The sequence below is a fragment of the Aulonocara stuartgranti genome (assembly GCF_965226115.1).
Source record: "Aulonocara stuartgranti genome assembly, chromosome: 3".
In the NCBI taxonomy this organism is placed as follows: domain Eukaryota; kingdom Metazoa; phylum Chordata; class Actinopteri; order Cichliformes; family Cichlidae; genus Aulonocara; species Aulonocara stuartgranti.
The window spans coordinates 55,349,901-55,366,034 of NC_138941.1; the positions used below are offsets into that span (position 1 = coordinate 55,349,901).

At 44.8% G+C, this 16,134-nt stretch overlaps 1 long non-coding RNA gene across 1 annotated transcript in view; it reads left to right on the plus strand.

Annotated features, from left to right (window-relative positions):
* Window positions 1-16,134, plus strand: part of LOC309699832 — a 70,819-nt gene that overhangs the window by 33,994 nt on the left and 20,691 nt on the right. The gene's annotated exons all lie outside the window — the stretch shown is intronic.

The window sequence follows — 16,134 nt, forward strand, 5'->3', positions numbered from 1 at the left end:
ATTCAGTAATTAAGGGCATAAAATGCAAGAACGTGGAACATAAAATCAGCCTTTATGCGGATGATGTGTTACTCTTTCTCCAAAATTCACAAACCAATATCTCTGGGGTGATTGAATTGATAAACTCTTTTGCAAGAATATCAGATTACTCAATTAACTGGTCAAAATCTACAGTCCTACCGATTAATTGCTCCTTCCATAATTCCTCTTCTACACCACTGCAATCGGGAAATATAAAATATTTAGGTATTAATGTTTCTGCCAAGCTTGCAGATCTAAATAATTAAACCATATCCCACTTTTAAAGAAGGTAGAAGATGATCTAGATGGAAATGTCTACCCATATCACTCATGGGAAGGGTTGCTGCTATAAAAATGATGGTCTTACCAAAAATAAATTATTTATTCTCAATGATCCCAACTAAACCGCCACAAGATTGGTTCAGATCTCTAGATTCATGTATGTCCAAATTCCTTTGGAAAAATAAACCCCCACGTATAAGCTTAAAAACACTACAAAAGACCAAGGATAAAGGAGGACTGGAACTGCCTAACTTTCAGCACTACTTCTTAGCCAACAGGCTTCACTTTATCTCAGGATGGCTAAAACACACCCTCTTAGATGAACCTTGGCTAGATGTAGAACAAGCACTCTGCAATAATCTAGAGATCTCAGACCTACCATTTATCAGCTCAAACATCCAACGACATGAATGCTTTAAAAGCATCAACATCAGCTCTTCTCTGACAGCATGGTGGGAGTTTCTAAAATTGACGGCGTCTTCATTAATCCCATGCAAACGTACACCTATCTGGAACAACCCTGACATATTACAAAACAATAATATGATAAACTTTTCAGATCGGAGTGATAAAGGAATCAAATATTTAGAACATATACTAGAAGGAACAGAATTTATTTCATTTGACGGACTAGTTACACAATATGGGATCAACAAGAAAAGATTTTTAGAATATCAACAAATTAAATCCATAGTAAAAAAGAAATTTAAACCGGGTCAAGTTGAACTACAAACACCACCAAGTGTGGTTCAATTTCTTACTCTTAAACCCCCCAAATTACTATCCAAAATATACAGAATGCTTTCTAAAACAGATGAATCAATATCACTTCCTATTGCAAAATGGGAAGCGGATTTATCAGTTAACTTAGACCTAAACTTCTGGTCTCAGATTTGCTTAAAAACCTTTCATCTAATTAGAAATCCCAGTCTTCAATTAATTCAATACAAAATATTACATAGAGTGCACTATACAGGTCATCGGATGTTCAAGATGGGCTTTACGTCTACCAACAACTGCTCACACTGCCAAACCAATTCACCGGACAATTATATCCACGCTCTTTGGTTCTGTCCACCAGTTCAGAAGTTTTGGTGCGAGATATGTGAAGACTTATCGAAGTGTCTGAAATGTAACATTCCAACTTCCCCCTTAGTGTGTTTGTTGGGCAGCTTAGATAATGTCACTTCAGAAAAGAATATCGCCCATATGGTTTTCACTGCCCTATGCATAGCCAAGAAAACAGTCCTCATGAACTGGAAAAATAAAAATAATCTTAATTCTAACCAATATAGAAATTATCTATTAGATTACATTAGTCTTGATACAGCCTCTGCCACCACATCAGATCAATTGCTCTGGGCTCCTTTGATCAGCTCCATCACCTAGTGGGGGTGGGGGGTCATAGTTTGGTCCCGCCTTCACTGTTGTGATTGGTGTGGGGGTAGGGACAGGCTTAGGGCGTCGGGGGGTTCCCCGGAGGCATCTTCCTTGGGGGGCTCAACCCGGGGTAGCGGTCATGTCCGGTTAGGGGCTCTGTTGGCTCTCCGGTGACTGTTTCCTCGCGGCTGCGTGCAGCGGGGCTAGGGGAGGGTCTGTGCTGACGGACGTGGGTTACTGACCTGGTAGCCTGGCTGCCCCTGGGTGGGTCCGGGATGGGCGTGAGGTTCTGGGGGCGCTCCGTCTCTGGGCTGGGACCCGGACCGGGCCTCGGGGGCTTGGGTCCTGGTTGGTGTGTTGCCGGGGTTGTGGGCGGGTGGGTGCATGGGGGCCCAGCCCTGGAGCAGGGTGCCGCCGGTGCGTCGAGCCACCTGGGGGGCTCTTCAACTGGTGGGGGAGATTGTCACATCTTGCAGGAGCTTTCCTCTCCTCAGGAGCTCCCTCTGCAGGAGGGGGAGATACAGGAGAGGTGGAGGAAGATCTCAGCCTGGGTGTTTATTGTCTTATGTAGTCTGGAAGATGAGTGGATGGTGGGGTGGGTGCAGTTTTCTCTGTGGTGGGGTTGGGTGGACTGTCCCGGGCTCTGTGGGGCCGGGCGGCGCTGCTGCACTGGGCCCGGTCTGGATGGGCCTGGGCCCCCTTTCCCTGGCGGGTCGCGGAGTATGGGGGTGCCTACTGGGGTCAGCGGGGGAGCTGGCCCCAGGGAGGGGTCACTTGCCCCTCCCTTCCTTCCCTCCCCATCTCTAGCTGCCTCCCTCTTCCCGCTCCACCACAACCACCCACACATGCAGGGCCTTGGAGTAGGGGTATGTCACCAGGGTGCAGAGGAGGCTACCCCCCCCCCCCCCCCCCCCCCCTCTGTCCCCTTCTGGCTGCCTCTGCCTCAATTTTATCCCACAACTTAGACATTCACATTACTCACACTCTCATTACACATACATATAGGATCTTGGGGGTGGGCATGATACACGGAGTCCAAAGTACCATCAGGGTGTACACCCCACCCCTGGCATCGTTGCCCACCTCTCAATTTTAAATACACGTAGACATTGAGGGCCATCAGGAGGGACCATGCGCTTACCTGCTGCTCTCTGGCAGGTAGCTCCAAGCCCTCCTGGGTTTTAAATGCACCTTAGAACACACATGCATCAACATTACAATGAGCGGGTGGAGGGAGGTTTGGAGTCTTCTCTCACCCCCGTTCTCTGCGACCTGCTGGAGCAGGGGGGCTAGGACTAGGAGGAGGAGTTGGCCGTCCGACTGCGGTCTGGAGTGTGGAGCCTTCCTGCTGCTGCGGAGTCGGGGCGGTCTGCCTCCCCCCACCGCAGGGAAAAGGGAAACACCACCTGGGTCTGGGTGCAGTTCCCCCCTCCAGGGGCGGGGGCACCTAGACCCGGTTTGTAGAGTACGCTTGGGGAGTGTGATCGTGTGTACAACGTCTCTTTATGTCTGTCTCCACATTGGTTGAGTGTGGAGTAAGTGCATATGAGAGCATGAGGGTGGGAATGGATGTTTGTATCTGTGTGTGCCTGTATGTCTGTGTCTATATGTCAGGTTGGGTGTCAGGTGACACCTCTCTGGGGACATCTCAGGCCCTCCAAGGTTTGGAGGCCTATCTCCCCCTACCACCACTTCCCCTGCCAGTGGCGGACCCCCTCAGACATCGGTGCGTTGGTGGTTCTTTGTGTCCGGGGATGGGCGTCCAGGTACACACCGGCTCACTCCTTGGCGGCCGCTTATCGGGGCCTGGAGCCTGGGGCTCGCTCGGGCCACTTCGGAGGTGGGGTGCCCCCGGCCTCTCGGCCTGGGGCTCGGTCACTCAGGCGCAGCTGGCTGCCGGCGGAGCTCACGGGCGCGTCACTGCAACTCCCCCTGGCTTGTGCTCCGCGGCTGCTGAGTGATCCCTCATCTGGGACTCTCCTCAGCTCTTTCCGGGACAGTGGCGCAGCTGCCCCTCTGTTGGTCTTCCTTTGTCTCTTGTGTTCTGGGGGCCTCTGGATGTCTGGAGTTTTGATCTCCTCCACACCTGCTTCACGCCCTGGAGGACGGGGCTGTGGCCCCCCCACACCCTCTAGCAGATTATTATATGAAGGAACCTTTTAAAAAACAAAAAACAAGCGCGTCCATGCTCACAGGTGTACACACGGGTGATCACACCCACAAACTACACCCTTTTTGGCTCCTACCTCAAAGCACACTGTGTTCTGTTGATCTTATGTGCTGCACAATAATGTTTAACATTTAGTATTTACTGTCATATTCCCATATATCATTGTGATGTTGTTTATTCTATTACTCTTGTTCTCTTCTGCTTGTTTTCTTTTTTCTTTCTCAGCAGGTGATCCAGGTGATTGATATATGCATTTTTTTCCTCTGCCCGTTCTGTTGGTTTTTGTCTTTTGCCCTTCTCCCCCGTCCCTCTTCTCAGCTGTTTCTCTTTCCCTCTTTCTTTCTCCCCTTCTTTCCCCCAGTCAAGTCTGTCCCGTATTCAGTAAGTGAAAATAAAATAAACAATAAAAGGTGAATCAAATGGACCATTACGGCAAGGCTGGGATGGTCAGTTTGGTAAAGTAAATCCGTTGGGCATCTTTCTTTGCCTTTAGACAACAATTCTGATGGCAAAAGAGCCAAACAGGACAGGCCAAAAAAAAAAAGAAAAAAAAGAAAAAAAAGAAAATGTGTCAATAAATGGACAAACATCAACTTACTATATTTATCCAAACAGACGGGACCAATAATGCTTCACTGAGTTAGAGACTTTAACGTCTCTTCTATGTAAGAATGTCTCATGCTGATAGACTTGCAAACTTGACAACAAAGGTTTTTCAGACTGCATGTAGCTGTCCTCTATGTCAGCTCACACATTTATATGAGGTGCCGTAAGGGACATTATTACTGAAACGCTCTCACACACACAACTGAAATTTTAGCTCTCACACACACTACTGAAATTTTAGCTCTCACACACACAACTGAAACGCTCTCACACACACAACTGAAACGCTCTCACACACACAACTGAAACGCTCTCACACACACAACTGAAATGCTCTCACACACACTACTGAAACGCTCTCACACACACAACTGAAACGCTCTCACACACACTACTGAAACGCTCTCACACACACAACTGAAACGCTCTCACACACACAACTGAAACGCTCTCACACACACAACTGAAATGCTCTCACACACACTACTGAAACGCTCTCACACACACAACTGAAACGCTCTCACACACACTACTGAAACGCTCTCACACACACTACTGAAATTTTAGCTCTCACACACACAACTGAAACGCTCTCACACACACTACTGAAACGCTCTCACACACACAAGTGAAACGCTCTCACACACACTACGGAAACGCTCTCACACACACTACTGAAACGCTCTCACACACACAACTGAAATTTTAGCTCTCACACACACAACTGAAACGCTCTCACACACACAACTGAAACGCTCTAACACACAACTGAAATGCTCTCACACACACTACTGAAACGCTCTCACACACACAACTGAAACGCTCTCACACACACTACTGAAACGCTCTCACACACACTACTGAAATTTTAGCTCTCACACACACAACTGAAACGCTCTCACACACACTACTGAAACGCTCTCACACACACTACTGAAACGCTCTCACACACACAAGTGAAACGCTCTCACACACACTACGGAAACGCTCTCACACACACTACTGAAACGCTCTCACACACACACAACTGAAATTTTAGCTCTCACACACACTACGGAAACGCTCTCACACACACTACTGAAACGCTCTCACACACACACAAGTGAAACACTCTCACACACACTACGGAAACGCTCTCACACACACACAACTGAAATGCTCTCACACACACAACTGAAACGCTCTCACACACACAAGTGAAATTTTAGCTCTCACACACACTACTGAAACACTCTCACACACACACAACTGAAATTTTAGCTCTCACACACACTACGGAAACGCTCTCACACACACTACTGAAAGACTCTCACACACACACAACTGAAATTTTAGCTCTCACACACACAAGTGAAACACTCTCACACACACAACTGAAACGCTCTCACACACACTACTGAAACGCTCTCACACACACAACTGAAATGCTCTCACACACACTACTGAAACGCTCTCACACACACTACTGAAACGCTCTCACACACACAACTGAAATTTTAGCTCTCACACACACTACTGAAACGCTCTCACACACACAACTGAAACGCTCTCACACATACTACTGAAACGCTCTCACACACACAACTGAAATTTTAGCTCTCACACACACAACTGAAACGCTCTCACACACACTACTGAAATTTTAGCTCTCACAAACACAACTGAAACGCTCTCACACACACAACTGAAACGCTCTCACACACACAACTGAAATGCTCTCACACACACTACTGAAACGCTCTCACACACACAACTGAAACGCTCTCACACACACTACTGAAATTTTAGCTCTCACACACAAAACTGAAACGCTCTCACACACACAAGTGAAACGCTCTCACACACACTACGGAAACGCTCTCACACACACTACTGAAACGCTCTCACACACACACAACTGAAATTTTAGCTCTCACACACACTACGGAAACGCTCTCACACACACTACTGAAACGCTCTCACACACACAAGTGAAACACTCTCACACACACTACGGAAACGCTCTCACAGACACACAACTGAAATGCTCTCACACACACAACTGAAACGCTCTCACACACACAAGTGAAATTTTAGCGCTCACACACACTACTGAAACACTCTCACACACAAACAACTGAAATTTTAGCTCTCACACACACAAGTGAAACACTCTCACACACACAACTGAAACGCTCTCACACACACTACTGAAACGCTCTCACACACACAACTGAAATTTTTGCTCTCACACACACAACTGAAACGCTCTCACACACACAACTGAAACGCTCTCACACACACAACTGAAATTTTAGCTCTCACACACACTACTGAAACGCTCTCACACACACAACTGAAACGCTCTCACACATACTACTGAAACGCTCTCACACACACAACTGAAATTTTAGCTCTCACACACACACTACTGAAACGCTTTCACACACACAACTGAAACGCTCTCACACACACAACTGAAACGCTCTCACACACACTACTGAAATTTTAGCTCTCACACACACAACTGAAACGCTCTCACACACACAACTGAAACGCTCTCACACACACAACTGAAATGCTCTCACACACACTACTGAAACGCTCTCACACACACAACTGAAACGCTCTCACACACACTACTGAAACGCTCTCACACACACTACTGAAATTTTAGCTCTCACACACACAACTGAAACGCTCTCACACACACTACTGAAACGCTCTCACACACACAAGTGAAACGCTCTCACACACACTACGGAAACGCTCTCACACACACTACTGAAACGCTCTCACACACACACAACTGAAATTTTAGCTCTCACACACACTACGGAAACGCTCTCACACACACTACTGAAACGCTCTCACACACACAAGTGAAACACTCTCACACACACTACGGAAACGCTCTCACACACACACAACTGAAATGCTCTCACACACACAACTGAAACGCTCTCACACACACAAGTGAAATTTTAGCTCTCACACACACTACGGAAACGCTCGCACACACACTACTGAAAGACTCTCACACACACACAACTGAAATTTTAGCTCTCACACACACAAGTGAAACACTCTCACACACACAACTGAAACGCTCTCACACACACAACTGAAACGCTCTCACACACACAACTGAAATTTTAGCTCTCACACACACTACTGAAACGCTCTCACACACACAACTGAAACGCTCTCACACACACAACTGAAACGCTCTCACACACACAACTGAAACGCTCTCAGACACACAACTGAAACGCTCTCACACACACAACTGAAACGCTCTCACACACACTACTGAAACGCTCTCACACACACTACTGAAACGCTCTCACACACACTACTGAAACGCTCTCACACACACTACTGAAACGCTCTCACACACACACAACTGAAATTTTAGCTCTCACACACACTACGGAAACGCTCTCACACACACTACGGAAACGCTCTCACACACACAACTGAAACGCTGTCACACACACACAACTGAAATTTTAGCTCTCACACACACAACTGAAACGCTCTCACACACACAACTGAAACGCTCTCACACACACTACTGAAACGCTCTCACACACACACTACTGAAACGCTCTCACACACACAAGTGAAACGCTCTCACACATACAACTGAAATTTTAGCTCTCACACACACTACTGAAACGCTCTCACACACACAACTGAAACGCTCTCACACACACAACTGAAACGCTCTCACACACACAACTGAAATTTTAGCTCTCACACACACAACTGAAACGCTCTCACACACACTACTGAAACGCTCTCACACACACAACTGAAACGCTCTCACACACACAACTGAAACGCTCTCACACACACTACTGAAACGCTCTCACACACACAAGTGAAACGCTCTCACACACACTACGGAAACGCTCTCACACACACACAACTGAAATTTTAGCTCTCACACACACTACGGAAACGCTCTCACACACACTACGGAAACGCTCTCACACACACAACTGAAACGCTGTCACACACACACAACTGAAATTTTAGCTCTCACACACACTACGGAAACGCTCTCACACACACTACGGAAACGCTCTCACACACACAACTGAAACGCTGTCACACACACACAACTGAAATTTTAGCTCTCACACACACAACTGAAACGCTCTCACACACACAACTGAAACGCTCTCACACACACTACTGAAACGCTCTCACACACACACTACTGAAACGCTCTCACACACACAAGTGAAACGCTCTCACACATACAACTGAAATTTTAGCTCTCACACACACTACTGAAACGCTCTCACACACACAACTGAAACGCTCTCACACACACAACTGAAACGCTCTCACACACACAACTGAAATTTTAGCTCTCACACACACAACTGAAACGCTCTCACACACACTACTGAAACGCTCTCACACACACAACTGAAACGCTCTCACACACACAACTGAAACGCTCTCACACACACTACTGAAACGCTCTCACACACACAAGTGAAACGCTCTCACACACACTACGGAAACGCTCTCACACACACACAACTGAAATTTTAGCTCTCACACACACTACGGAAACGCTCTCACACACACTACGGAAACGCTCTCACACACACAACTGAAACGCTGTCACACACACACAACTGAAATTTTAGCTCTCACACACACAACTGAAACGCTCTCACACACACAACTGAAACGCTCTCACACACACTACTGAAACGCTCTCACACACACACTACTGAAACGCTCTCACACACACAAGTGAAACGCTCTCACACACACAACTGAAACGCTCTCACACACACAACTGAAATTTTAGCTCTCACACACACAACTGAAATGCTCTCACACACACTACTGAAACGCTCTCACACACACTACTGAAACGCTCTCACACACACTACGGAAACGCTCTCACACACACTACTGAAACGCTCTCACACACACTACGGAAACGCTCTCACACACACACAACTGAAATTTTAGCTCTCACACACACTACGGAAACGCTCTCACACACACTACGGAAACGCTCTCACACACACAACTGAAATGCTCTCACACACACAACTGAAATTTTAGCTCTCACACACACAACTGAAACGCTCTCACACACAACTGAAACGCTCTCACATACACTACTGAAACCTATCACACACACTACTGAAACGCTCTCACACACACTACTGAAACGCTCTCACACACACTACTGAAACCTCTCACACACACAACTGAAATTTTAGCTCTCACACACACTACTGAAACGCTCACACACACACAACTGAAACGCTCTCACACACACAACTGAAATTTTTGCTCTCACACACACTACTGAAACGCTCACACACACACAACTGAAACACTCTCACACACACAACTGAAACGCTCTCACACACACAACTGAAACGCTCTCACACACACAACTGAAATTTTAGCTCTCACACACACTACTGAAACACTCTCACACACACTACTGAAACCTCTCACACACACAACTGAAACGCTCTCACACACACAACTGAAATTTTTGCTCTCACACACACTACTGAAACACTCTCACACACACTACTGAAACCTCTCACACACACTACTGAAACCTCTCACACACACTACTGAAACGCTCTCACACACACTACTGAAACGCTCTCACACACACAAGTGAAACGCTCTCACACACACTACTGAAACGCTCTCACACACACTACGGAAACGCTCTCACACACACTACTGAAACGCTCTCACACACACTACGGAAACGCTCTCACACACACACAACTGAAATTTTAGCTCTCACACACACTACGGAAACGCTCTCACACACACTACGGAAACGCTCTCACACACACAACTGAAACGCTCTCACACACACAACTGAAATTTTAGCTCTCACACACACAACTGAAACGCTCTCACACACACTACTGAAACCTATCACACACACTACTGAAACGCTCTCACACACACTACTGAAACGCTCTCACACACACTACTGAAACGCTCTCACACACACTACTGAAACGCTCTCACACACACTACTGAAACCTCTCACACACACAACTGAAATTTTAGCTCTCACACACACTACTGAAACGCTCACACACACACAACTGAAACGCTCTCACACACACAACTGAAATTTTTGCTCTCACACACACTACTGAAACGCTCACACACACACAACTGAAACGCTCTCACACACACAACTGAAACGCTCTCACACACACAACTGAAATTTTAGCTCTCACACACACTACTGAAACACTCTCACACACACTACTGAAACCTCTCACACACACTACTGAAACCTCTCACACACACAACTGAAACGCTCTCACACACACTACTGAAACGCTCTCACACACACAACTGAAACGCTCTCACACACACTACTGAAACGCTCTCACACACACAACTGAAACGCTCTCACACACACAAGTGAAACGCTCTCACACACACTGTCGGACTCTGTAGTTTTCTCTGGTCCCCTCCCCAATCAGACCAGGAGTGACATGTTTAGCCGCATGTTCTCCTTAAATTGCTGGCTGTGTGAGTGGTGTCCCAGAAACGAGGTGGGCTTCATAGATAATTGGCAAACCTTCTGGAGGAAACCTGGTCTTGTTAGGAGAGACGGCATCCATCCCACTTTGGATGGAGCAGCTCTCATTTCTAGAAATATGGACAAATTTATTAAACCCCCCAAAATATGACTATCCAGAGTTGGGACCAGGAAGCAGAGTTGCAGTCTTACATGCCTCTCTGCATCTTCTCTCCTCCTGCTACCCCCCCAAAAATCCATCTCCATAGAGACTGTGTCAGCTCCCAAACAGACAAAAAACAAACTAAAAACCAGCAACAAACAACTAAAACATAAACAATTACAAAGAAAGAACAATACAGTATCCACATCTGAACCAAAGAGTAAAACAGTGAAATGTGGATTATTAAATATTAGGTCTCTCTCCTCCAAGTCTCTGTTAGTACATGACTTAATAATTGATCAACAAATTGATTTACTCTGCCTTACAGAAACCTGGTTGCAGCAGGATGATTATGTTAGTTTAAATGAATCAACACCCCCGAGTCATTCTAACTACCAGAAACCTCGAAGCACAGGCCGAGGGGGCGGTGTGGCAGCAATTTTTCACACCAGCCTATTAATTAATGAAAGACCAAGACAGACTTTTAATTCATTTGAAAGCCTGATGCTTAGCCTCGTCCACTCCAGCTGTAAAACTCAGAAACCAGTCTTACTTGTTATCATCTATCGTCCACCTGGGCCTTACACAGAGTTTCTCTCTGATTTCTCAGACTTTTTATCTGATTTAGTTCTCAGCTCAGATAAAATAATTATTGTGGGTGATTTTAACATCCATGTAGATGCTAAAAATGACAGCCTCAACATGGCATTTAATCTGTTATTAGACTCAATTGGCTTCTCTCAAAATGTAAAAGAACCCACCCACCACTTTAATCACACTCTACATCTTGTTTTAACATATGGCATAGAAACTGAATATTTAACAGTGTTTCCTGAAAACCCTCTCCTGTCTGATCATTTCCTGATAACATTTACATTTACAATAATTGATTACACAGCGGTGGAGAGTAGACTTTATCACAGTAGATGTCTTTCTGAAAGCACTGTAACTAAGTTTAAGAATATAATCCACCCACTGTTATCATCTTCAATGCCCTGTACCAACATAGAGCAGAGCAGCTATCTGAACGCTACCCCAACAGAGGTCGATTATCTTGTTAATAATTTCACCTCCTCACTACGTACGACTCTGGATACTGTAGCTCCTGTGAAAACTAAGGTCTCTAATCAGAAGTACCTGACTCCGTGGTATAATTCTCAAACACGTACCCTAAAGCAGATGACTCATAATCTGGAGAGGAAATGGCGTGTCACAAATTTAGAGGATCATCATTTAGCCTGGAGAAATAGTTTGCTGCTTTATAAGAAAGCCCTCCACAAAGCCAGAACATCTTACTATTCGTCACTGATTGAAGAAAATAAGAACAACCCCAGGTTTCTCTTCAGCACTGTAGCCAGGCTGACAAAAAGTCAGAGCTCTTTTGAGCCAACAATCCCTTTAACGTTAACTAGAAATGACTTCATGAACTTCTTCACAAATAAAATTTATATCATTAGAGAAAAAATTACCATTAATCATCCCACAGATGTAATATTATCTACAGCTACTCTTAGTATCATTGATGTTAAGTTAGACTCTTTTTCTCTAATTGATCTTTCTGAGTTAACTTCAATAATTACTTCCTCCAAGCCATCAACGTGTATTTTAGACCCCATTCCTACAAAACTGCTCAAAGAAGTACTGCCATTAATTAATTCTTCGATCTTAAATATGATCAACCTATCTCTAATGATCGGCTATGTACCACAGGCCTTCAAGCTAGCTGTAGTTAAACCTTTACTCAAAAAGCCATCCCTAGACCCAGCAGTCTTAGCTAATTATAGGCCAATCTCCAACCTTCCTTTCATATCAAAAATCCTTGAAAGAGTAGTTGTTAAACAGCTAACAGATCATCTGCAGAGGAATGGTTTATTTGAAGAGTTTCAGTCAGGTTTCAGAGTTCATCACAGCACAGAAACAGCTTTAGTGAAGGTTACAAATGATCTTCTTATGGCCTCTGACAGTGGACTCATCTCTGTGCTTGTCCTGCTAGACCTCAGTGCAGCATTCGATACTGTTGACCATAATATCCTATTAGAGCGATTAGAACATGCTGTAGGTATTACAGGTACTGCACTGCAGTGGTTTGTATCATATCTATCTAATAGACTCCAGTTTGTTCATGTAAATGGAGAGTCCTCTTCACACACTGAGGTTAATTATGGAGTTCCACAGGGTTCAGTGCTAGGACCAATTATGTTTACATTATACATGCTTCCCTTAGGCAGTATCATTAGAAGACATAGCATACATTTTCACTGCTATGCTGATGACACCCAGCTCTATCTGTCCATGAAGCCAGATAACACACACCAATTAGTTAAACTGCAGGAATGTCTTAAAGACATAAAGACCTGGATGGCCGCTAACTTTCTGCTTCTTAATTCAGATAAAACTGAGGTTATTGTACTCGGCCCTGAAAAGCCTAGAAATATGGTATCTAACCAGATTCTTACTCTGGATGGCATTACCTTGGCCTCCAGTAACACTGTGAGGAACCTTGGAGTCATTTTTGACCAGGACCATGTCCTTCAATGCACATATTAAATAAATATGTAAGACTGCGTTCTTCCATTTGCGCAACATCTCTAAAATTAGAAATATCCTGTCTCAGAGTGACGCTGAAAAACTAGTTCATGCTTTTATTACTTCCAGGCTGGACTACTGTAATTCATTATTATCAGGATGTCCAAAAAACTCACTGAAAAGCCGTCAGCTAATCCAAAATGCTGCAGCAAGAGTACTGACAGGGACTAGAAAGAGAGAGCATATTTCTCCTGTTTTGGCTTCCCTTCATTGGCTTCCTGTTAAATCCAGAATTGAATTCAAAATCCTGCTCCTCACATACAAGGTCTTAAATAATCAGGCCCCATCTTATCTTAATGACCTTGTAGTACCATATCACCCTATTAGAGCACTTTGCTCTCGCTCTGCAGGCCTACTTGTTGTTCCTAGAGTATTTAAAAGTAGAATGGGAGGGAGAGCCTTCAGTTTTCAGGCCCCTCTTCTGTGGAACCAGCTTCCAGTTTGGATTCGGGAGACAGACACTATCTCTACTTTTAAGATTAGGCTTAAAACTTTCCTTTTTGCTAAAGCATATAGTTAGGGCTGGACCAGGTGACCCTGAATCCTCCCTTAGTTATGCTGCAATAGACATAGGCTGCCGGGGGATTCCCATGATGCATTGAGTTTTTCCCTTTCCAGTCACCTTTCTCACTCACTATGTATTAATAGACCTCTTGCATTGAATCATATCTGTTATTAACCTCTGTCTCTCTTCCACAGCATGTCTTTTATCCTGTCTTCCTTCTCTCACCCCAACCGGTCGCAGCAGATGGCTGCCCCTCCCAGAGCCTGGTTCTGCCAGAGGTTTCTTCCTGTTAAAAGGGAGTTTTTCCTTCCCACTGTTGCCAAAGTGCTTGCTCATAGGGGGTCAAATGATTGTTGGGTTTTTTTCCCTGTATCTATGAAGCGCCTTGAGGCGACTTATGTTGTGATTTGGCGCTATATAAATAAAATTGAATTGAATTGAATTGAACTACTGAAACCTCTCACACACACAACTGAAACGCTCTCACACACACAACTAAAATTTTAGCTCTCACACACACTACTGAAACGCTCTCACACACACTACTGAAATTTCAGTAGTGTGTGTGAGAGCGTTTCAGTAGTGTGTGTGAGAGGTAAAATTTTTCAGTAGTGTGTGTGAGAGCGTTTCAGTAGTGTGTGTGAGAGGTAAAATTTTTCAGTAGTGTGTGTGAGAGTGACCTGGCTGTGTCCTCACTGCAGCTCCCTCTTGGAAGTACGTCTGCTTCTTGTCTACCCCCAGTGTTGACCGCCTGCCCTTGATATCACGTACTGTACCTGAGGAACAAAAAAGGACAAACACTTGCCTTCATTTAAGAAGTACATTCATACAGAGGTAATCTATGGAAACACACTAGTTCACCCTTTGGGAGGAATCAGTTCCTGTGAAACATTTCTGTAAATGAACATCATGTGGAGAATGAATGAAATGAGTAAATAAATTGAATTGAATTGAATTGAATTGACAGAAGCTAATATTTCTGTGCTAACATCGTTTAAACAGTAATAGCTTTCCTCCAATATAAGCTAACGTTTAGACCGTAACTTTAAGCTAGCACCATAAAGACGGTAAAACACGTAATAATATCTACAAATGCATCTTAAAGCTGTTATATTAGCACTCGGTGTATTACTAACATAACCACATTAACATTATTGACACTCGCTGACTTTTAAAAGTCATTCTATAAATGCTGTCCGTTTAAATGGCCTTACCTGTACTGCTGTATTCACCGGATTGCAGCCAGAGTGGATTCTGGAGTCTTCCACGCTCCTGTTAGTGATCCTCCATCTGGATGGATGAGAACAACCTTCTGAACAATCTAGCAGGAGATGGCCCATATCTATGGGACTGATTTGTCCTAATAACGCCCATTGTATGGACTGATAACAGCCGAAGCGGGTGAATAAAGTCACCCAGTAGCTAGCTGTGCCATTACCCAGCATACACCACTCCCTCCATAAATGCAATAAACAATACAAAAGTAACAGCCTATAATTAATTTCTCTGCTGTATCTGCTGTTTCTCAGGTAGTTGCTTACATTATATAATTTATTGTGTTCTGTATACGTCACTACAATGTGATTTTGGAAATGTATAAATATATGGACAACGGGCTCTTCCGCGGCAATCTCTTGTCGTCAATAAGCAACGTTTAGGGAGCTCTATAGTATTCAATGAGAGGACCCTGCACGTCAATTCTCGACGCGAGGGGGGTACCCTGCGCGTCGATAAGTGAAGCAGAGGGAGCCTGACCATGCGTCACACATTTGACGAGTTGGGAGTGAGAACGTGTTGGCTGTTCTCATTTTTATACCCCACCCTCCCCCCTATTTTTCCCTCTCTTCTCCTATTCTCCTCTCTTCCTTTTCTTCATTCATTTCTCGTTA